At 48.5% G+C, this 23,207-nt stretch overlaps 1 protein-coding gene across 1 annotated transcript in view; it reads left to right on the top strand.

Moving 5' to 3' along the window:
• Nucleotides 1–23,207, top strand: part of XKR6 (XK related 6) — a 265,966-nt gene that overhangs the window by 120,399 nt on the left and 122,360 nt on the right. The gene's annotated exons all lie outside the window — the stretch shown is intronic.

Raw genomic sequence — 23,207 nt, 5'->3', positions numbered from 1 at the left:
ATTTCTAACTCTCTGAGTTTGGTAAATACTGATGGTCGAAGCCATAGTTTAATTAGGTCAGTAAGCACTGTTTCGGGCTTCTCAGGTGGCCCAGTGGTAAAGCATCCGGCTGCCAAGCAGGAGACACAGGTTTGATCCCTGAGTCAGGAAGAGCCCCTGGAGAAGAAAATGATGACCCATTCCAGTATTCTTGCCTAGGAAATCCCATGGACAGAAATGCCTGGCGGGCTGCAGTCCATGGAGTTGCAAAGAATCGGACATGACTGAGCGTCTAAATAACAGCAACAGAACACTTGTTTGTGGACAGACAAAACCATAGAAGATCAGAACTGGAAGATACGCTGGCAGATATGCTCCGTAACTAATTACTCAGTGTAAGTGTGGAGACTGAGGATCAGAGAGGACTAAAGATGGGCCATGGGGTGAAACCAGACAGAGACTGGACTAGGGACCCCACAGAGGTCCCCCTTTGCACTAAGTTCCTTATTTTTTTCTTTTGATGTTATTTGTTGTAAAAATGTTACTAAATGAGTTTTTTAATAAATAAAAATATTCAAGTTAATGTTATTCAAGGAATCAAGAAAAGCCGGGCAATGAATTTTCACTTATAAGATACAAACACTTGTCTAGAATCCCCATTTTCCATTTACCTAAAGGAGTTTTTTTTTTTTTAACAACAAAAAAACTTTATCTTCCTACCTCAAAAACTTTAAAACATATACATACGTATTTCTGCATTTCTTGGCAAAAATTTAAAATATGTAGTTGTAATCATAGTAGGCATACCATTCTGTGTTCCCCTTCTTAATTAATATAATACAAATCACCTCCCCTTATGGTTATGTGCCTTTCATAATTACTTTTGTGACAGTTTGGCAGAGCTCTCACTGAAACTAAACATTCCCTTCTTGTTTGGCCACTTAGGTTGTTTGCAGATCATTAATGTTGACGTCTGATGCAGGCGTGGGCATCTCGGTGCATGTGGCTTTTTGCTTTGAATGAGTTCCTCGCCCTCTTGCCCGGTAGAAACATCACTAGACCTTGAAGGGGAAGCGCACACAGGTTGGAAGGAAAAGTTTTGACCCGGGCTTGGGGAGAACCCACCTGGGAGTGCAGTAAAAAAGCATAAATAAAACCAGGACCCTAGTAAGGATGCTTGTTCAGTGGCTCAGTTGTGTCTGACTCTTTTTGACCCCATGGACGGCAGCATGCCAGGCTTTCCTGTCCTTCGCCATCTCCTGGAGCTTGCTCAAACTCATATCCATCAAGTCAGTGATGCCATCCAGCCGTCTCATCCTCTGTCGTCTCCTTCTCCTCCCGCCTTCAATATTTCCCAGCATCAGGATCTTTTCCAATGAGTTGGCTTTTCGCAACAGGTGGCCAAAATATTGGAGCTTCAGCCTCAGCATCAGTCCTTCCAATGAATATTCAGGACTGGTTTCTTTGGGGATTGACGGGTTTGATCTCCTTGCTATCCAAGGGACTCTCAAGAGTTTTCTCCAACACCACAGCTGGAAAGCATCAATTCTTCGACACTCAGCCTTCTTTATGGTTCAACTCTCACGTCCATACATGACTACTGAAAAACCCGTAGCTTTGACTAGACAGACCTTTGTGGGCAAAATGATGTCTCTGCTTTTTAATGCACTGTCTAGGATGCTGTGCCCTGTCAAATCCCAGAGATCACATATGAGAGGTGATGGCAGTTCAGGCCTGGGAGCCCAGGGACCCCTGGGGGAGGGGCAGACACCCCACAGCTGGATTGCTGGAGGAGGAGGAGGGTGGGGAGAGTGCTGTGACCCCCCCCTCACCCCCCGCCCTCGTGCTGTACCCAGGTCTCCTCACAGCGATGATAGTGGCAGGGCGCAGGCCCCCTCCAACTCTTGGAGGCAGCTGGGCTCCCCCAAATCTACAAGAGGGAGGTCCCAAGAGGGGCCTGTTTCTGAAGTGGCTGGTCGTTGTGCAGTGGTAGCCTGTGCATTCCAGGGAGGAACCCAGAGATGTCACTTCCACCCCACTCCTGGCCCCCAACTTTGTAGAAAAAGTTGGAGGCTGACAGGCTTTGCTCACTTCCCCCCACTCTCTTTTGTGGGAAGGTCAACCCCAGGGACCCCTTCTTATCCTTTCATGGCCTCTTTAGCTCCTTTTCAGTCCTTGAACCCAGAGAAAGCAGAATTGCAGCACAGCCCAGTCCCTGTTCAGGAAAGCGGGGTGTGTCCACTACTTTCTGGGCTTTGTCAGATCTGGGCAGGGTGTCTCAGAGGGACTGAGGAAGGGTGAGGTGCCAAGGGCAGAAGGGAGGCTTCTGGTGCCACTCTTGGAGCAGAGGCTCCTACTTCACCCTTGTCCCAGGTTGCAGGGTGAACCCACATTATTTCAGCTCAGATTTTGAGATTCACAGGCTGTTTGAACTACATCCCTTCCGACTGTGCCCAACTCTTGCTCCTGCCTTACACCATGGTGTGGACAGATTGCACGTTATGATTTGAGCCCCACCTCAACTTGGTGAGACGTTCTGGACTCCCGGTTGTCAGTGACATCTTACGGAGAGTGAAGCTGGGCTTTCCAGACGTCCCCCCTCCACAAGCAGGGTTGGACCACCTTTCCTGTGCTTGGAGCAGAAAAAACAGGAAAGCAAGAAAGGGCTTCCCTGATGCCTCAGATGGTAAAGAATCTGCCTGCAATGCAGGAGACCTAGGTTTGACCCCTGGGTAGGGAAGATCCCCTAGTAAAGGGAATGGCTGCCCACTCCAGTATTCTTGCCTGAAGAATTCCATGGACAGAGGAGCCTGGCGGGCCACAGTCCATGGGGTCACAGAGAGTCTGTATTTGGGACAGAAATCCTCTCCTCCGATTTCCTACACCCAGCACATTGCTCCTGGCCAAGCGGTGGCATGTTCTGTGATAGAAGGAGTGGTCCCTCAACAGAGCCCACGCCTCCATGCTCCAGGCCTGCTGCCAGGGCTTAGCAGAGAGGGCAGGCAGGCAGCAGAGGCCTCAAGTGGCTGCCCCACACTGTGCACAGCCTCTCTGACCTGTTGGTGCCCCACCAAGCCTCAAAGGACCAGGAGTGTGTGCTCTTTATGCCGCCTTTGACTGAGGCAGTGAGGCTGCAGCCTGAGTGACACTGGGGGAAACAGTGGGACTAGCACTGATTCCTAATGAACTATTGCAAAGTAAGCCCCCTACTAATTAGTGCACATAAAAGCTGCCTCTCTCCCCATTAAGCTGGCAGGGCTTATTCTTATTTACATCTTCTTTGATTATAAGGTTCCCTTTCAACTTGACGGTCAGAACTCGGGGTGGAGAGCCGTGGGGAAAGGAGGGAGAATCCAGGCTGAGCCAAGTTACCTCCGAGGGCTCATCTGAGCCTCTGCCGTGGGAATTCCTGGGATGGATCAGCCCCAGGAGAGGAAGCAAGGCAGATGCATTTAATTTCTCAATTAAAATGCCTTAAATGCCCACAATTTCATTGTGTGATCAAATCATATTTGAAATACACTGGGCCAGATACATTTGTGATGAACTGCTGTGCAGATAATGGAAATCATTTCAATGAAACTTTCATCCATGCTAAGACCTTAATCAAAGGATAACCTATTTGACATTGGATCACAGAGAACTGTGTAATTCTGCTCCTGCAGGAATAGATTTATTCCATTTGAGTCATGAATGCATTAGGAAGCTGAAGTCATGCTAAAGGTACAGTCCCTCTTCTGAGTTTCTCTGGCACCTTCAATTTTCCCAGTAATCCTCAGTTTTCTCAGAATTTGGTCTTCTGTGCATGAAACCTGTGCCATTTTCAGGCAGATAGCCTAGAAAGCAGGGGCTATCTCTCCTAGTCCCCAAGGGGTTCCTTACATTACTTTTACCTAAACTTAGTGCTTTTATTGTTGTTTTCCTGTCACTAAATTGTGTCTGACTCTTCGCTACCCTATGGATTACAGCATGCCAGGCTCCTCTGTCCTCCACTATTTTCCAGAGTTTGCTCAAATTCACGTCCATTGAGTTGGTGATGCTGTCTAGCCTTCTCATCCTCTGTCACCTCCTTCTCCTCTTGCCCTCAATCTTTTCCCAGAATCAGGGCATTTTCCAGTGAGTTGGCTTTTTGCATCAGGTGGCCAAAGGATTAGAGCTTCAGCTTCAGTCCTTCCAATGAGTATTCAGGGTTGATTTCCTTTAGGATGGACTGGTTGGATCTCCTTGCTGTCCAAGGGACTCTCAAGTGTCTTCTCCAGCACCACAAATTGAAAGCATCCACTCTTTGGCGCTCAGCCTTCTTTACTGTCCAACTCTCACATCCATGTATGACTACTGGAAAAACCATAGCGTTGACTAGATGGACCTCTGTTAGCAAAGTGATGTCTTTGCTTTTTAATATGCTGTCTAGATTTGTCATAGCTTTCCTTCCAAGGAGCAAGGGTCTTTTAATTTCATGGCTGCAGGCACCATCTGCAGTGATTTTGGAGCCCAAGAAAATAAAGGCTCTCACTGTGTCCATTGTTTCCCCATCTATTTGCCATGAAGTGATGGGACCAGATGCCATGATCTTAGTTTTTGGAATGTTGAGTTCAAGGCAGCTTTTTCTCTCTCCTTTTCCACCCTCAACAAGAGGCTCTTTAGTTCTTCTTCACTTTCTGCCATTTGAGTGGTATTATCTGCACATCTAATGGTTTTAGCTTGACCAAAAGTTTTGCCATGGAGGGCTTTGGCCCAAATCATTACACGCCCCTGAGTTTCCTTCCTGATTATTTCCCATTGATGCGTCCTATACTTTTGGTCATTTTGTTGCACCCATCTTATGCAATGGGCCTTTGTTTCCTCCTGTGTAAGTGGGGATGATGATAGCTCCACTCTCCTTCCCAAAGAGGTCGGGTCGGCAGCACAAATGGGCCAGCGGTGCCTGAGAGGCCGGCATAAACGGTGGAGATCAGCCACACTCTGGTCTCCTGGCATTCCCTCTGGGTCTCTTTCTGACTCGATTATGTGCTTTTGAGGGGCAGGGGCTGTCTGTCTCCTCCTCCAAATTATTTCCTGGCACCAGCCAGCACTCAGCAGAGACTTCTTGGCCGGCCAGCTGGACAGAAGTGAGTTGTGTGGATGGCCCTGGGGAGCAGCCAGGGAGCCCTGCCCAGCTCATCCCCAGCAGATCAAGCTGGGGATGGACTCGACCCAGCAGTGGGCACTGCCCCTCCATCTCCCAGGTTTCGATGATCGCATCCTACCAGGAGAAATAGATAAATAGTTAAACTGCTAAAATGAGCCCTATAATCAGGTCAGTGGAATTGTAAGTGATATCTCTTTTGATGTGTTCTGATTTCTTTTTTCCTCTTTCTTTACCTTCCTCCTAAAATCTGTCCTGTTTTATAAAGAGACACATCTCTGATTGGGCATATGCTGGAGCTTGGACAAATGGTGTGAGAAGAGACCTCTTTTTGTTAGTTCACTCAAAAGCTGTCTTATTACGGGGACAAAAATGACTGGCGAGGTTGGGCTCTTCTAATTAGGCAAAGAACAAAAAAATATGTCAATTAACAAGTGCATTTTTTTCTTGCTTTTTCATGTGCGTTTCTGCAAACAGTTCAGGGTATTGCCCGTTTGAGGAAGGATGTGTACTCTCCTTTGGGGGTAATTCAGGTACCTTTCAGATTTTTTTTTTTACCTCCATTGGTTTTCTATTACAAAATTTATTTTTATTACTTTGTAACAGAATTCAAAGACATGTTAAAGTAAACCCACATCCTCCCCTTTCTTCCTTGCCCCTCTTCCTGCTCCAGCATTCCCCCCCTGCAACCAGGGGACAACCAGACTTTTCATACTTAGTCAAACTCGTATAAAGAACACAGATTTTATTTCACAAAAATAACGTAATAGGAAACATACCATTTTCAACTTGCTTTTCTCGCTGTGGATGACTCTCCAGTCAGAAATATAGATCTGCTTCCTTATTGTTAAAGGCTGTATTTGTTCCATTGTTCCATATAACCTAACCTAAATCAACCTGTTTGGTGATGCGCCAGAATTTCTCCATTTTTCCTCCTGCTGATAACGTATGTTGCACCCCCTCCACTTTCCTTCTACTGTTGCCAACTAGCAAGGAGACGCTGTCCACACTGGGTGTCTCCCCAGAGGTCACTTTTCTTTCTGCAGGGGAGTAGAAGTTTTCTCCTTGTGAGTGGTGGCTGGAGATCGACCCGTGGATCCTACTTCCTGCCCCAGGGGAGCAGACTTCGGGCTGCAGAATGGTTGGGGTTTTAAGGTCCACTGGTGCCCTGTTTCTCTGCCTTGCGCAGGGGTCCCTTTACCTTGGCCATCAGCAGAGCTTGGTTGGAATAGACTGCTCATGGGGATGGGGCCCCTCAGGAGAGGATGTTTGCCTGGGGGAATCACTCTGGGCTCCCCACTGTGGGGCTGGCTAAATGGGCTCCCCTTCCTCTCTCAGCATCGTTGGTATGCCAGGAACCTCTGGATGGACTGTTAATGGCTAGGACCTTCCTGGATTGCCACTGGGAACAGCCTGTGCCCCCCTCTCCTGTGGGGGTGGCCTGTGTCAGGCACAGGGGACCCAGAGCCAGAGAGGCTGGGTGACTCTGCACCCATCAGTCATGAGCACCCCTGAGTGTTTCGCCAGGGGGCCCACATTGCTGGAGGAGAATGAGCTGGGGCTATGTCACAAGACACCGAGGTGGGGTTCTTTGTTAGAGAAGGTGGGTAGCTGATGGAAAGGAGGAGCCAGCATGGAGTGAGCCCAGAAGCGTGTCCAGAAAGAGCATAGGAGCACAGAGGAACTGAAGGCGGGGAGATCCTTAGGGTGGGAAGTCAGGGCAGCTCTCGGACCTGGTGCAGGGTGGGGTGCTGGGGAATAAGTGAGGAACAGATGCAGAGGGGCTCGACGGCTGGCGTGGTGTGCCAGGGTGTCTGGGTCACTGTCGGAGCCCCAGCTGACATCCCGCCCTAGCGTGTGGTCAGGTACCTGACTTCCTCTGGCATGAAACTCCTTCATTGCAGGGTCTTGGGGGTGGGGGCTGAGAAACGCACACTGCGGACCGCGACAACAGTGCTGGGGGGCTGTCACAGGGCAGGGAGCTGCCGGGCCACGGGGGGCCACTGGGGCCACGGAGCCCCCGCGCAGATGGCTCGTGGGAGTGTTTCTGGCGGAAGGAGCACACAGCAGAGTTCTGAGCTTGTAGGCAGGGACAGGTGTGGGCAGTCAGGAGAGATCTCTGGGCTGCTTTTCCTCTCCTGTCAAGTGGGGACAGCAATCCATGGGCTCTCAGTGCCGATGGAAGTTGATGATGTCGATAAAAGCTCTGGGAGCAGAGTAAGAAATGCAGTCAGTGTCAGCTCTGCATTCCCTCTGGAATTCCCTCCCCTACTTTATCCTTCCAAATGAAAATTTAAAAATAGGTCTGTTTTCCCAGACTGCTGAGCAGAGACTCAAGAAATCCTAGAATCAGGTACTGAGGGAGGTTGTAGAATACCTTTCCCCAGAGAACTTCAGCACCGCTGCTGTCTGGAGTGGCCCCAGGTCAAGATCAAGGTCAACAGTGAGGCCCTTCCATGTAGAGGGTAAGTGTTCGCCTCACTCCTGGCCCCTCTGCCCACCCAAATCTCACCCCTGAACCCCCAGCCTGGCTCGGGCCAACATGCCTGGATGCTGAGGCTGCTCCCAAGCTCAGCTTCTCTCCTATGAATCCCCCAGGGTCCTGATTCTGAGCAGAGAAGACTGTGTGTGTGAGGGGTCCCCCTCCTGTAATTATAGCAGCAGCAGACTACGCGCTCGTGCTGACACAGATTGGAGCGGTTGCCATGGGGACCGGAATCTGTGCCCAGATTCGCTCTGGAGCTGGGAAGATGGTGAAGGGTTTCTACTTTATGGAGGGGGCTGGGGGAAAAACAACCATAGGCTCCTTGCTTGGCTGTTCTAGCGGCTTCAGCCAAAGGTGACCCGACGAGAACTGGGCCTGGAAGGTCACCTCCTCCTCAGGGCCCCACCCAGTGCACAGGATGGGCTGGATCTTCACCCCCCAGGGCTGCCCACCTTCCTCCTGTACCCTCTTCCTGGCATGCAGTGAGGATAAGGATGACGAGTTTATACGGACCATTCTGCAGTCCCTTACCTAGGGGCCAATCACGTTTGGAATCCAGGTTTGGGGTTTTCCAAAGGTGACATGATACATGTGTGGGTATCACATGCCTCGGAGTGTAAAGTTCCAGGCAGCCTCTCACAATCAAACCTGTGATATTTCTGCAGCCAAGCCTAAGAATGTGCACACACGTAGAGATTATAAGTAGCCTTCTGTCAGCTGGGGGCAGATCTCACTGCCAAGATTTATGAAAAAGCTTGGGTGTTTCAAGTTTTTTTTTTTTTGATTTGGGGTTGTGGATGAGGGATTGTAGTTCACAACTGTTTCTTCTTTCACCTTTGCTTTCTTGTTTTATTCTCCTGAAACTGCAGGCTGTTACTCTACTTAACAGATGATAAAAGTGGATCTTAGGATAAGGGACTTCTAAGATCACAGAAAGCGAGTACTGGTGTCAGGACTCAAACGTGGGACATGTAAGTCCAAATTCTGGTTTCTCTCTGATATACAGGGTTTTATGGAACTTGGCAGAGAAGCAGTTTGCCTCTAAATAATGAGACACGGGTGTGATCCCTGGGTCAGGAAAATCCTCTGGAGAAGGGCATGGCAACCCATTCCAATATTCTTGCCTGGAGAATCCTCATGGACAGAGGAGCCTGACAGAGGTCCAGGGGGTTGCAAAGCGTTGGACACAACTGAAGTGATCTAGCATGCAATAATACTAATAGCACTTAATACAAGGAACTAACACGGATAAAGCATTCAGGACAAGCTGGGTACTTTGCAGAATGCTTTTGTGTGGAGTCGTCTTGTAGCCCCACAACTGCCCTGGGTTAGACTGTTTGTGTTCACCTCAGATTCATATGTTGAAATGCTAACCCCCAAGAGGGTGATATTTGGAGGTGTGGGCCTTTAAAGAAAATGATTAGGTCATGAGGATGGAGCCCCCATTAATAGGATTAGCACCTCTATGAAAGAGACCCTCACCCGTTCCTCCATGCGAGGTTACAGCGAAAAGACGACCATCTATGAACCAGGAAGCAGGGCTCACCAGACACCAAATCTGCCAGCACCTTGATCTTGGACTCCAACCTCCACAACTGTGAGAAATAAATGTCTGTGGTTTGTAAACCACTCAATCTGTGGAGTTCTGTTATAGCAGCCTGAATGGACTAAGATGGGGGTGAGGGTGTTATTCAGTAGAGTGGTCAGCGTGGGCCTCATAGGAAGGTGACCTCTGAAGGAGGTGATGGAGTGCGCCTGTGGAGTCTGCAGGAAGAACACTGCAAGGCCTGTACTTTCTAGCATGGCAGCCACTGCCCCTGGGTGGCTGTTGAGCCCTTGAAACTTGACCAGTCCAAATTGAGATGTGCGCTAAGGGTCAGATACACACCGGATTCCAAAGGCTTCTAATGAAATTCAGGAATATGAAATAGCTCACAAATAACTTCTATATTGATTACATATCAAAATGATAGTATTTGGTATATTGATTTAAGTGAAATTCATTTCATCTTCTTAAAAAAAAAAAAAAAAGCTATTTAGGGACTTCCCTGGTGGTCCAGTGGTTAAGAATTTGCCTTGCAATGCAGGGGACATGGGTTTGATCCCTGATCGGGGAACTAAGATCCCACATGCTGTGGAGTGATGAAACCTGCCTCTCAACAAAGATCCCACATGCTGCAACTAAGACGCAATGCAGCCAAATAAATATTAAAAATAAAACTATTTAAATGTGGCTATTAGAAAATTTAAATTTATGTTTGTGAAATATGTTTAAATTACATATGTATGAAAACAATTACATCTGTAGCTCGAACTGATGGCTAACATTATGATTCTGGTGGACACTGCTGTGCTAGGTGGGAGCAGGCCATGTAATGGGAATGGGGAGAGAACCAGTGTGGATGGGCACAGAGGGGAAGGGAGGGGCAGAGAGTCGTAGGATCTTGAACAGAGAAGTGACTCGGGCCTGATAGCATCCTGTCATCTCTACTTGAGCTGTCATAACCAATACAGACTAGACTGCTTAAACAACTGACTTTAATTGTCTCGAATGTCTGGAGGCTGGAAGTCCAAGATCAAGGTGTCAGCTGGCTTGGTTTCCAATGAGACCTCCCTCCTTGGCCTGTAGGTGGTCACCTCGATGTATCTTCACACGGCCTTTCCTCTGCGTACAGCTCCCTGATGGCTCCTCTTTTTGTAAGAACACTGGTCATCATGGGTTATCACCCTCATCAGCTGGTTTAACCTTAAGTACCTCTGCAAAGGCCCCCACCTCCAGATACAGTCACCTTGAGGATGAAGGCTTCAGTACATCTGAGGGCACACCCTTCCTCCTTCATCCTGGGTCTTAGCACGGTTTTTAACCTGCTTCCAGATGGCAACTGCCTACAGATGCTCCAGCGTTAGAATTTCATTCCAGAACAGTGCATTATCACTTTACTGGGGCCTGGCATGCAGCCTCCACTTGGCAATGTCTCCTTGGGGGCCCGGACCTCAAGGCTCACCCCAGGTATTGCATACACTTTGCCATCCTTCTGCCCATCTTTCACTGGATCATGAACTTCCGGGGGCGAGGTGGTGTCCTTGCATGCCCAGCGGAGCTCTGGAACATAGCACGTGCTCAGAGAATGTTTGCTGAGCTAATGAGGGTCTAGACTGTATTCTCCAGGGCAAGGCCTGTGAGTCAGGAGTCACCGGCATTGCTTTATCCATCCTCCACATCCGGCATAGTGTCTGGTATCCAGCCAGGGCCTGGGGAACTGATTGATTGAGTAGATGAATACATGAATGAATCATGAGGTCGGAAGCTCTATCCGCCAGACGGGCCTGGGTGGTGCTGCGGGATGGACCTCAGGTGTTGTATCTGACAGCTGACGGTGGGCCACAGGCTGTGTGGGTGTCACCGAGCCTGGGGAGACCAGAGTTGGGAGAAAGCATGTAGCTTCTGCTAACTGGAGCTCTGAGTGCCCTGGCTCCATTCTTTCTGTGTCTGCTGGAGCTAGTACAGAGCGGACCTGTGGCCATAGCCATGAACCTCAGAGGCAGGACTTCGAAAAAGTATCCGGGCTCCCTGTTGCCCCAAAAGTAGGGAAGCCTGCCTCTTTTAAGTCTCACCTTCCTGCTCAAATGCCTTAAGAGTCTAAAATTTGTAACCTTCCATAACGTCCCCCAAACCTGGGTTTCAACAGTTTTTGTGTTCCCTCCCAATTATTTTCTTCAAACAGCCAAAACGACCACTGCGTTTTCTTCGTGTTACTGGCTTGTCTCCTGGCAGATTCCAGAACCTATTGCCTGGACTCCAGGCCTGTTGAACGGGGCCGTAGAGCCCAGGCTGCCTGCCTGGGAGCAGCCCCCTGGTGGCCCTGGACTGGACTATCCAGCTCGGGGCCTGTAGCTTTACTCCGACCCTGAGGTCCACTCAGGGCCCCCCTCCATCTGCCTAGGGCCAGCATAACAGCTTCTTGACAAGGGTTTTGACTTCTTAATCTATTTTCACAACCTGTGATTGAACTCGGTACAACACAGGCCTCAGGATTTACTGGCATCTTTTAATTCTCTATTATTGATAGAAATCTTTGGTCTGGAAAGAAAAGCTGGCTTTGGGATTGATTTTCATCAGTTTAATTCATCTTCAGTATTGATTGGTGCATATGTTAGAGAGAAAGACCACATGTGGGCTGCTCCAGATGGACAGGGGGTGTTATCAGAGTGTCCACAGACTGGGGGTAGTTAGGGGACCACAGTCACCTTGAGGCGTGTCTCGTTTCCTCCCTTCTTCAGCAGTCCTTCCTGTCCAGGGCTCTGTCCCTTTGTTTGATCGTGGGTCTTCATGGGCAGGATGTGTCTCTGATTTACCCTTCTGACCTTTCAGATCCAACATAGTACCTAGCACATGCCTGGCTCTCAGCCAGCGTGTGTTAGCCCATTTGTTTAAACACAGCCTCCAGAGTTCATTACAGCCCTTGGGTGTTGCTCATCAGGAGGGAATCCCGATACTCAAATCGTGCACGTGTGCAAGAATTCCATAGGGACGGGGATTCCGGGAAAGTTACTGGATATCAGTCACACAGCTGGTGAATGATTACCCTTCTCAGGAAAATGCCAGCAGGACCCTGACTTCAGATTGTGCCAATCACAAATTCTTGTGGCACAAGGTGGTGATCCTAGCAGGCCACTCCTGGCACAGTTCACATCTTTGAGCACAGGTATGGTGCTTCCACCTCCAGTATCCACCTCCATACCCACATGCTGTTGCCTGGTAGGTATGGTCCACTGTCCTTGTGCCCAGCATCCCAGGGGCAGTGTGGAGGGGTCTGGGCAGAACTTGCATCCCAGACAGCCTTCTGTCCCTGGCCCCTCTTCTGAAACCAGTTCAGTATCTGCTTCTTGTACCCAGACTCTTTTCAACCTCCAATTTCTCTGCTTCCCACCATTTCTGTGGCATTAGGAAGACACTAACGTTTTTTCTCCCATACGAACATAAGCCATTCTTTTGTCACATTGGAGACAAGAAGCCATTGGACAGTGGAGTGAGTACACCAAGACATTTGAGGATTATGTGATTAAAAAAAAAAAAAACAAACCTTGGAAAATTCTTTCTAAAGATTAGGACGAATGGATTAAAGATTAACTTGGAAAATTCTTAAGATTAAGGGAGGTGACAAGACACATGAGACAACTTCCTGTCATAGCTCATAGTTAGGAGGTGATCCTCTCTGGAACTGTAGGTAGGAACAATCCACTGCCATGATCTCCGCGTGTTTCCACCTTTGCCATGGTTGCTGGGAGGCTTTGAGCTAAGTTCTGTGTGCAGGTTGTGTTCATTCTCTCAAGTCTAGATTTTAAAAGTAAGTTATAATTATTCCTCCTTCCACCTGTATATCCCTGCTTAGCATGTTTCTTGTCTTTATTTTTATAATAATGATTTTTGTTTCATGCTGTGTCATATCTTTTTAGCAAATAGGCAGGAAATAAAGAAATGGTTTTAAAGTATTTCCAAGCCTTTATTACACGAGTAAGAAATAATACGGTCATGTACAGTACGCTTCCTAACATTAACCATTGTGATCTTTATCACACCTCCTGACTCCCATTCTACTTTGTCATCAACTCTACTTGCATCAAAGTTTAGGGTTCAGTTTTCTGTCCAATGACAGTAAGAATCCTAAGGTACACAGATCCATAGATCTTACCTCTTCCTTAATTGATTTATATTTTTAAAAGTTACTTCATTACTTATATGCCTTCTTGGGATCTATCTCTTTGAAAGCAGAAGAAGTATAAATACCTGGAGAAAAAAAGGAATGAAAGGGTGGGGGACACAAGTATTTGAAATATGGAAGGAGATTCAATAGAAGTTGATGTGTTTTTCTTAAGATGACAGAAAATGAAATGTTTAAAGGGGTGAAAGTCGAGGACAAATCATGATGATTGTTGAACTGTACTTTTGACTAAGCAATGTAGTTTCTTACTGCAATTTGTTATGTTTCCTTTCCTGAAAGACGAAGAGTTTTTTCCTCCCCTTAGTCTGATGAGACTGAGCGACTTCAGTTTCACTTTTCACTTTCATGCATTGGAGAAGGAAATGGCAACCCACTCCAGTGTTCTTGCCTTGAGAATCCCAGGGAAGGGGAAGCCTGGTTGGGCTGCTGTCTCTGGGGTCGCACAGAGTCGGACACGACTGAAGTGACTTAGCAGCAGCAGCAGCAGCAGTCTGATGAGAAATTCAGACTTAAGAGATCAGAAGATGATTGTTCACCACCTCAGCAGGTAGGAGAGTAGGAACGACGATGGCCGACTAATTTTTTAATAGTTATCCACGTTGCAACAGGGTTGAACAGAGATCAAAAGGAAAACTAACTTTTCTCTCCTAGTTGCCAGATTAATGGGGAGGAAATGTGTCTCAGAGAGTTAGTGAGGTTATGGTGAGGGTGCTGGGAAGGGAGGAAATGCAGTAAAGATGAAGGAAACCATTTATTGGAAAAGAAACAGGAAACGGGGCAGAGCAGAGAAGGAGACTGGAGGACATGGTGAGGCCGTGCAGAGAAGTGAAGCGTGAAAGAACTATAACCCAGAACACAGTAAATGGAGGGGTTGATGGGCATTGATATAAAAGGGAACTTTTAGAAGGTTGAGCGAAATTGTGGGTTGGAGCAAGGCACTCAGTAAGCTTTTTGTCAGACCCAACGGCAAGTTCAGTAGATTTTAAGGGAAATTATTAGCTTAAGGAAAAAGTTTGAAGAGAAAGAGATGCATTCACTAATCTCTAATTGAAAAAGAATGGGGACAGCAGTTCAGCCCTGATATCTGGATAACAACCACTAAGGGGGAGAGTTGAGGAGAGGTGATAGTGACTATCTGTGGCCGGGCCCACTTTGCAGCTGGAGACAGGTGGAAGGTGGGGAAGCTTCCAAAAATGTTCAGTGAACCAGGTGTCTCTGGGGCTGCTCCTGGCATGGTCCCTTCCCCACATATTCAAATATCACTCTGACTCATACATCCCCCACCCCTGCCTGGCTCGCCATATTCTATGCATGTAGTAAGTGCTTTTGTTAGTTAGGCTAATGTTGGATGCTGTAGTCGTTAAATGACAGAGTGTCAGTGGCTTAACAGGATTTAAATTTATTTTTGTCCACATATGATAACAGTGGGGTAATTCGTGGGCAGCCTTCCATGGAGTGATTCAGGCCCCCTGACTACCCTATCTTCCATCTTAATGGGTACCAGAGTCCTTCATTTCTAGACAGTGCATGGGAAAAGACAAGGGACAACTACCCATGGGAGAGTTTTATGGGTCAGACCTGGAAGGGATGGTCACCTTCACTCACATCCCATTGGCTGGAACTCAAATCATATGACCACACTGATTGCTAAAGCATTCTGGGAAATGCAGTCTGACTGCTTGCCTAGGAAGAAAGACAGAACTGTTTTTGGTAAATGCATAGCTGCTTATGATATTGTATTAAAAAAAGATTTGTTCCATAAGATACATGAAACTCGAACTTTAAGATCAGCTCTCATTAGAGAAAATTATGTTTTATTTCTGTGGGATCCTTTGCTTTTTTTTAAGGACTCAGCAAAATTGCCTTAAAGAATCTCTAGTGCATTTTCTCAGTTGCTCAACCCCCAGTTTTTTTGGGTCCTACACTCTACCAAGCATGCAAAGAAGAGGTGCTGTTGATGAGATAACTCCTGACTCATGAAGCCAGTGATCTTGGGCTCTGCACATGTGATTTACAAATTCTTAGTGGGGGATTGAGGGAGAGTGAGGCTAAGTGAAGGAACCTGGAAGTCAAGACATCAACCTCACTGGATATCTGATTCTGCCTGTGGACATTTGGCTTAGAGATCACAGGTTCATACCTTGGATCTCTCAATAAGCCCAGAAGCCCTTCCTCACTCTCTGGCCTTGGCTCTCCATTTCCTGGGCTATGTTAGTTGACGTTGCTCCCTGAAACTCACCTCCCAGCCAGTGGCAAGCACTTCATATGCCCTGGATAGAGCGTCTCTCCAGCCAGAAGGCCCCTGCCAGGTGAGCCTGGGCAGGAGTACCTGAGGATGCAGATGAGGTGGTGCAGACAGCCTCTCCTCCCGCCCTGTCTCACCTCCAGATCAATCTGACTTGCTGTCTGCTGTCAGGTCTGGTTTCTCTCAGCATCCTGGTCATCCCAGACTGCTCATGCCGCAAAATCCTGTGTTTTGAGATTGCTTTCCCCTGGATGTCTTAGCCCGCTGCTGTCCTGGTTTCACCCTGTTACAATTCCTGCCTGCTCTTCACAGGGCCAAGTGCAGCTGAGGGACACAGGCCAGGGAGCTAAGAGCAGCAGCATCTAATGCTGGCTGTGTCCTTGCCTGACCCACGCACACCGACTCGGGACTCATTTTAACAGCCTCAGGTTAAGTTCCTGCTCCGCCGGCCGACAGCTGTCCTCCCCGCTCCCTCTTTTTCTGCCAAGCCCCCCTCCTCCTTCTCAATCTATTGGCCAAGGAGATTGAATGGGCCCACTCTGCCTTCAGACGCCTGCCCCCGACTAGAGGGCACTGGACTTTTAACCCTCCATCCTCTTCTTTTGCTCCTTCAGCACCATGGACAGGGCTCCTCCAGCCTTAGTATCCTTCTGTGGGGTATGTCTCCATCTTCCCAGCTGGGGTTGGAGTTCTCCAGGCAGGACAGTCTTTCAGGGTGTGTTGAATGAGTGAACTAATGAGTGGATTTTCACAGAGTGGGGTGGGGAGGGGCACCTCTTCACCAGACCTGGGGGTGGGTGGGCATGGGTGTCTGCCAAATGGGTTTGCCAGATGGTCGCTCCTAGTCACATTTTTACTGGTTCTGAATTTTTTAAATGGACTCTCCAAGTGGATTCTGTCCTGCTTTAGCCTCAATGAAGAGTTTTCACCACCCACTCTTTGAAAATGCAGCTATAACCCAACTATTCCAGTCAGGAAGCAGGAAACTGGCCATTTCCACCCCTCCACTAGGTGGCCACTGCAGTCAGAACATGACTTTGGACTTGACTCCAAACCCCAGCTTGGAGATTGGGGACAGGGTTTCTCCTCTTTGAGCTCTTATTTCCATATCTCTAAAATAAGGATAGTCGTATTTACCATTCAGAGTTGTTAGTAGATTGCTGTCAGGATTAAAAGAGATATTCCCTTATGGCATATGTATTGTCATCGGAATTATTTTTAAATGTTTCTTCTTGACTACAAGACTTGTTCTTGGCTCTGCCCTCAGGGCCCAGTACATGGCACAATAAGTATTTATTGAATGCATTGCCAGAGAAGCACCAAACTTAGCACTGGGCACTGGGTACGTAGACAGTGAATAGTGGTAGTTCCTGCTTTTTCTCTCTCCCCCTTCTAGAATGTGAGTCCCTTTGTGGACAGAAGGTGTGACCTCCTCTTTGTCATCACTTTGTTACCTCTTCAATTCGTAACAGAAAAACTGAAAACAAACCAGTAATCATACAGAAGCAAGCCCCTGGGTACTGGAAAATCCAGGGCAAGCACTTTGTACCTCTACCTTTGGAGAGCATATGGGAACATCCCTAACTCATGCCCAGTTCTAGAGCAATGGAGGCCTCGTAGGCTCACAGAGGATGCAGGGTGTCTAGACACAGACAGTGTTGGGGGAAGGTCTGCAGTAGAGGCAGGGAGAAGGGGAGGAGGGAAAGCTTTGCAGCAGGGGGCTGACAAATTGTCCTCCCATAGTTGTCCATCTTGCTGGGAAAGATTGAAAGCAAGAGGAGAAGGGGACGACAGAGGATGAGATGGTTGGATGGCATTACTGACACAATGGACATGAGTTTGAGCAAACTCCTGGAGATTGTGAAGGACAGAGAAGCCTGCTGTGCTGCGATTCATGGGGTTGCAAAGAGTCAGACATAACTGAGTGACTGAACTGAACTGAGCTGTCCTTCTAAAGCCTGGCTCTCAGCCACTGCCCCCCAAAGCCATGTGGAATCTGAGTGACCATCCTCACCTTTGGATGGAAGCCAGCCCACCTCCCCAGATCTGTACTTAGGAGGGGAGTTTGCTTGGGGTTCCTCTCCTGAATCACCCCTTGCTATCCTCCCCAAGCTCTGAGCTCCCCCTAGGGCTTGTGGCTGCTGGGGGAAATGGCAGCCACCATATCATACCATTCCATACCATACCACACCATACTATATCATGCTGCTGCTAAGTCGCTTCAGTTGTGTCCGACTCTGTGCAACCCTATAGATGGCAACCCACCAGGCTCCCCCGTCCCTGGGATTCTCCAGGCAAGAACACTGGAGTGGGTTGCCATTTCCTTCTCCAATGCATGAAAGTGAAAAGTGAAAGGGAAGTCGCTCAGTCATGTCTGACTCTTCGAGACCCCATGGACTGCAGCCCACCAGGACCCTCAGTCCATGGGATTTTCTAGGCAAGAGTACTGGAGTGGGTTGCCATTGCCTTCTCCAATACCATATCATACCATAGCCAAAATTGGAACACCAGACATGCACTTATATCAGAATGATTTTATTTTTTAGAATGAATTTTTTCCTTTCCTGAATGAATTTTAATCAGAGCGGTATCATCTGCACCTGGGACTGTCTGAACGGGATTCCTGAGTTAGGGGAGAACTCGGACTAGAGAGACATTTTGTGAAATGCTTCACCCCCATCGCATCACTCAGTGACACTGCAATAGCTTGATAAAATGCCACTGTGAGCATCACCTCCTTTAATCCTCGACGCGCTCTTACGTGGATACTGTTGTTCCCATGGTTTGGATAGGGTCCCAGACCCTATCCGGCTGGTTAGAGGGGGAGGGGCCTGGACCTCGAGCCTTTGCGGGTGGGTTGGGGCGCCGGCAGGAGTGGACATGTGGAAGGGGGAGCGAACAGGCTGGCTGCGCCCTCCGCGTACCGGTCCCTGTCTTTGTCTCCAACCCCTGGCCCCCGACAGCCCCTCCTCACGGGCTGGCAGCGGCCGCCACGCGCCTGGAAGAAGAGCCTTGTTTCTCTTGCACGCAGAGCCTGGTTTGTAAACAAACACTGGGGCGGGCGCCGCCGCCCGCGTAGCAGATGGTTCCGCAGCTGCCCGCCCGCCCGCACGGTCCCTCCCTCTCGCTGCCACGCCAATGCGCCGGGCCGGCGGCGCCGCCCAGGGCTCGAGGACCAAGGGACACCATCCCACCTTGAGCCGGGGCCTGTGGGATGCTCCTTGTTTATTTCATGCTCGTCGGTTCGTTCATTAATTCAACAAAGATCTACAGTATAATATGCAGGGACCAAGCTGGTCCCCGCCTTCACAACCTTGAAGGGAGATGGAAAAGTAAACAGGGCCATGCAGTTCAGCGTGGGGAGGGCCAGGGTGGAGTTCACAGACACAGTTCTCTGGGAGACCAGAGAACTCTAACCTGCCATTTAAAGGATCCAGGAAGGCTTCTTGGAGGAGGTGCTGTGCGGCTGAGAGAATGAGCAGCAGTTAGGCAAAGTGGGAGGCGAATGGGGAAGAACTGTGCCAGATGGAGGTAGGGGAGCTTTTGCATCATTTGAAATGAGATCCTTAAGAGAAAGAACTAGCTTGGGAGGAGCTAGACTTGTACCTAAGAGCAGCAGGGAGCCAGTAAGGGTTCGATGCTGGCTTCCTTGGTAGCTTAAGCTGGTAAAGAATCTGCCTGCAATGCAAGAGACCCCGGTTCAATTCCTGGGTCAGGAAGATCCCCTGGAGAAGGGATAGGCTTCCCTTCCCATTCCAGTATTCTTGGGCTTCCCTGGTGGCTCAGATGTTAAAGAATCTTCCTGCAATGCAGGAGGCCTGGGTTCAATCTCTGGGTTGGGAAGATCCCCTGGAGGAGGGCATGGCAACCCACTCCAGTATACTTGCCTGGGAAATCCCCATGGACAGAGAAGTCTGGTGGGCTGCAGTCCACGGGGTCACAAAGAGTTGCACATGACTGAGCGACTAACAACAGTACAGCAAGGATTTGATGCACAGGGCAAGACCCTTCTGGGTCTGGGTTTTCACCCCACAAAATGAGGGGCTTGATCTAGAAGACCCAAAAGGTAGTTCCCCAACAAGGCTGGCCCCAGAGTGTCCAATAAAAATTCGATTTCCAGGCCATACCCTAGACCTCTCAAATCAGAGTCATCCAGGCCTGACTTTGCAATCTGTATCTTTAGCCATCTCGTCAGGTGACTCCTGGTGAAGGCTTGAGATCCAGAGGTTGAGCAGGTGGCAGATGCAGGGTGAGTCATTACACAGCTGGAGGAAGGGGATCTCTAGGGGATCCATGGGCAGAGGTCTGGATCTCCTGGGGTTCCTTGTCTGAGGCAGATCACAGAGCCATGTCTGTCCCTGAAGAGGGTCACAGCTGGCCTGGGGCTGTGTATGACAAGCAGGCAGAAAGAGCAGCCTGGGGCCCCAGCTCACTCTCTGGGCCTCTGCTTCATCAGCAGTAAAATGGGGATGATGATACCGGCCTCACAAGAGGGTCCAGTTTGGTAAATTAGACCCAGGGGCTTCACACTGGAGAATGCCCTGACTATGTGAGCAAACCTTGGCTGATTGTTGGCTTTGCCAGTGTTTCTCAGATTCTCAGACCTGACCTACATCTGACCACCTGCAGGAGCTTTGAAACATGCCAGCCCCTGCCTGGAGACTCTGAGCCTGCCAAAAGACAGGCCTTCAAAGGCTCTGTAGATGAGGTTGATGCCACCAAAGGTTAAGAGCACTGAGCAAGCTGTTGCTCACTGAAGGAGTTTGCTGAGCCCTTAAGTATCTGTGCCTTAGGTTCACCCAGTGAGAGCAGAGCAAAGTGACCAGTAGCACCAAGAGAGCAAAAGCATGAATGGCCAATACCCATGAATCCTACCAGGCTGCACTCCCTGTCTCACCATTTCTGGATACTGAGTAAGAAAAAGCTCTATGGTCAGAGGTAGTGGTTCTGGGTTCAACTCTTGACTCTGCTCCATAAAAGATGCCTGGGCAGATTATTTAATGCTCTGTGCCTCAACTTCCCCAACCTTTAAATAGGAGTAATAATATATGTCGTAAAGGTTTAATGTGATTAAATGAGATGATGCGCACAGGGTGCCTAAATCGGGGCCTGGCACTGTATAAATGCTGGCGGTTATTATTAATATCTGCAGAGTAAATGGGCTTCCTTGGTGGCTCAGATGGTAAAGAATCTGCCTGCAATGCAGAGTAAATAACTAGATGAGAGTTGATTATTGTTTAATTGGCCATTGGAGGCAAAGATTCTTGTCTTGCCTAATCCTGTCAGAATCTATCTTCTTTCTAGGCACATGGCTGGCTGCTCAGCTTGACCACATTTGCCAGCCTATCATGGTGTGTCCAGGGAAATGTCCAGCAACCTTGGAAGCTGTGGGTTGAGAAGGGCACAGCTGACCCATTAGCCTGTGTCTTGATAGGATGACTTCTTTTTATTTTGTAAAATAAAAAACATTTTCAGCAGACAATTTAGTGGTTTTACTACTAATTCCAGAACATTTCCACCACCCCAAAGAGACCTTTTCCTCATTAGTAGTCACTCTCCTTTACTTCCCTCCTCCCAGCCCCTGACGACTGTGAATTCTGTCTCAGTGAATTTGCCTGTTATGGACATCTCGTATAAAGAGAATCATCTAGTACATGTTCTTTTACGAATGGCTTCTTTCACTTAGCGTAATGTTTTCAAGTTTTATCCATGCTGTATCAGTACTTCATTCCTTTTTATGGCTGAATAATATTTTCATTGCATGCATACACTAAACTCTGTTTATCCATTCATCAATTTTTAAAAATAGTTTTATTTGCTTATTGACTGGGTCTTCGTTGCCGTTCAAGCTTTTCTCTAGTTGTGGTGAGCAGTCTTCTCATTGCAGTGGCTTCTCTTGGTGTGGAACACAGACTCCAGGGTGCCCAGGCTTCAGTAGTTGTGGCACATGTGCCCAGGCTTCAGTAGTTGTGGCACGTGGGCTCAGCTCCCGGGCTCTACAGCACAGGCTCAGTAGTTGTGGTGTATGGGCTTAGTTGCCCTGAGACATGTGGGATCCTCCCAGACCAAGGATAGAACCCACGTCTCCTGCATCGGCAAGCGGATTCTCTACCACTGAGCCACCAGAGAAGCCCTATCCATTCATCAGTTGATGGACATTTGGGGTGTTTCCACTTTGAGGCTGTTATGAATAATGCTACTGTGAACATTCCATATGAGTTTTCTGTGAACCTATATTACCCATTCTCTTCAATACAGCACTTGGAGTGGAGTTGCTGGGTCCACATGTTACTATAGGTTTTACTTTTAAGGACCAGTCAGACTGTTTTCCTGGAGAAGGCAATGGCACCCCACTCCAGTACTCTTGCCTGGAAAATCCCATGGACGGATGAGCCTGGTAGGCTGCAGTCTATGGGGTCGCTAAGAGTCGGACACAACTGAGCGACTTTCCTTTCACTTTTCACTTTCATGCATTGGAGAAGGAAATGGCAACCCATTCCAGTGTTCTTGCCTGGAGAATCCCAGGGACGGCGGAGCCTGGTGGGCTGCCATCTATGGGGTCGCACAGAGTCAGACACAACTGAAGTGACTTAGCAGCAGACTGTTTTCCAGAGAGGTGACACCATTTTACGTTCTGATAGAACCTCTTGGAATAGAGCTGCCTATACACCTGGATTCACACATGCAAGAGAATCCAAAACATATTTTATTTGATCAGTTATCTTTTGGGCTATCTTTGATACAGCAGCTCAGCTCTCACCCTAATATACCACTCTACTGTATCTTCCTCCCAGTCTTGGGGATGTAAGGACCAGAGTGTTACCTTTGGTCTGGTATGAAATCTACATGAGTACAATGGTCTTGCATTCAAGTGGGAGATTCTAGCAATCCGGGCATCCATTCGTTTGTCTATTCATCCATCAACATTTTTTGAGCTCTGATGTTTGCAAACATTATGAACCAGTGTCTTTGCCTTCAGAAATCTTAGAGTCTAGCTAGAAAGCCGGGCAGGCAGTTGGCCACTAGGATAGACACTGGGCATGGGATTCAAGCAAAACTAGGGTTCCAGTTTCTGCCTCACTTGCTGGCTGAAGGGATCTGAGCAGCTCCCTTCACCTCTCTGAGCCTCACTTTCCTTGTCTGTAAAGTGGCAGTACTAATGCTTGTAGGGAACGCACGCCAGTTAAGGACAAAGTGTGCTAAGTGACTGGCATGAGCTAGCTGCTCACAATGGTTGTTTTTAATAACACCTCACTGGGGAGGGCACAGTGGGTTCTCCTTCGGAGCTAGTTGGGGGGTGGGGGGTGGGATCCAAAGGACTTCACAGAGGAGGGAGCAATTCCACTGGATCTGAGGGCTGGGGAGGGATTTACCAGATGAAGGGGTGTTGTGGGATGGGCAGAGAGGGCAGCCAATGCAAAGATGGAGAAGTTTGGAGACAGCAAGATCAAATCAGTAAATCCTATAGGAAATCAACCCTGAATGTTTATTGGAAGGACTGATGCTGCAGCTGAAGCTCCAATACTTTGGCTACCTGATGCAAATAGCTGACTCATTGGAAAAGACCCTGATGCTGGGAAAGATTGAAGCCGTGAGAAGGGGATGACAGAGGATGAGATGGTTGGATAGCATCGTTGACTCAATGGACAT

This window comes from Bubalus bubalis, chromosome 3, assembly GCF_019923935.1.
Source record: "Bubalus bubalis isolate 160015118507 breed Murrah chromosome 3, NDDB_SH_1, whole genome shotgun sequence".
NCBI lineage: Eukaryota > Metazoa > Chordata > Mammalia > Artiodactyla > Bovidae > Bubalus > Bubalus bubalis.
This window is presented reverse-complemented; position numbering and strand designations above follow the sequence as displayed.